Here is a 1047-nt window from a genome sequence, read left to right as displayed (position 1 = left end):
CTGATTTAATGAGCCATTCGCAGTTTCGCTGTACGGGCCGTGTGCACTTAGACTTGCATGGCTTAATCTTTGAGACAAGCATATGCTACTGGCAGGATCAACCAGGTAGGAGAGAGGGTGGCTGGGTAGCGCCTCTCGCTCGCCGGCCCGCCGGAGCGGGGGCTCGCGCGACTGTTTTCCGGACGCCGGCCGCGGTTCGCGGGGGCTCTAGGTGGTCTGACGCTGCCGCGGGGTGAGATGGATCGGGCTGGACCCGGCGCAGCCGAAGCCGAGGACGCGGAACCTCGAATGCGACCCTCGCGGACCCCTAAACGAGAGGAGCTGCGCCCGGCCTCGTAAGACACCTCTTCTCCGGTGCTAGGTCGACCCCGACGCCGCTGGCCGCCGCCGCCGCCTTGCCGCTATCCCTCCGCACGTTTGGGGCCGGTGGCGACCCGCAGGACGGCCGACAACTCGCTCGTTTGGCGGGGCGATGCAAGGTTAGGCGAACTGGGCGGTAACTCGGGTTAGTCGAGGGGACTTCGCGGTGGACAGGGGGGTGCGAATCCGGCCGGGCGGCCCTTCGATGGAGCCTGGTGCAGGGACATTCAATGGGATGAGCCGCGCTCGCCGCGGAACCTTCGAGCGCCGCTACTCAGCAAGTAAACGAGAGGGAGCTGCGCCCGGCCTCGTAAGACGCCTCTTCTCCGGTGCGAGCGCCCCGACGCCGCTGGCCGCCGCCGCCGCCTTGCCGCTATCCCGCCGCGCGTTTGGGGAGGGAGGGCGACCCGTAGGACGGCCCGCCGACTACACGACCGTTTGGCAGAGCGAGTGCAAGGTTAGGCGAGCTGGGCGGTAACTCGGGTTAGTCTGGGGAGACTCGCGGTGGACAGGGTGGCGCGAATCCGGCCGGGCGGCCCCATCGATTAAGCATTGGTAGGGAGCCGAGGATGAGCCGTGCGAAGTGGCCTCGGAGGCGGTCCGTGGGGGACGACGGGGGGGGACGGGCGTCGGCCCTCCGGCCCGAGCAGAGAACGTTCGGTCACCCAAGCGGGAATCTGCGCCCCG

General features: G+C 68.3%; 1 non-coding gene across 1 annotated transcript in view; it reads right to left on the bottom strand.

Annotated features, from left to right (window-relative positions):
• LOC147036053 (18S ribosomal RNA) overlaps window positions 1–108 on the bottom strand; it is a 1907-nt gene extending 1799 nt beyond the window's left edge. Inside the window, exon 1 of the ribosomal RNA XR_015065387.1 lies at window positions 1–108. This exon is cut by the window's left edge and continues 1799 nt beyond it. This is a non-coding gene — a ribosomal RNA (18S ribosomal RNA).
• Between the last annotated feature and the right edge of the window lie 939 nt (window positions 109–1047).

The sequence above is a fragment of the Syngnathus leptorhynchus genome, unplaced genomic scaffold (assembly GCF_054491065.1).
Source record: "Syngnathus leptorhynchus isolate UIUO unplaced genomic scaffold, UIUO_Slep HiC_scaffold_850, whole genome shotgun sequence".
Taxonomy (NCBI): Eukaryota; Metazoa; Chordata; class Actinopteri; order Syngnathiformes; family Syngnathidae; genus Syngnathus; species Syngnathus leptorhynchus.
The sequence above is the reverse complement of the archived record's forward strand: the minus strand, read 5'-3'. Positions and strand labels throughout refer to the sequence as shown.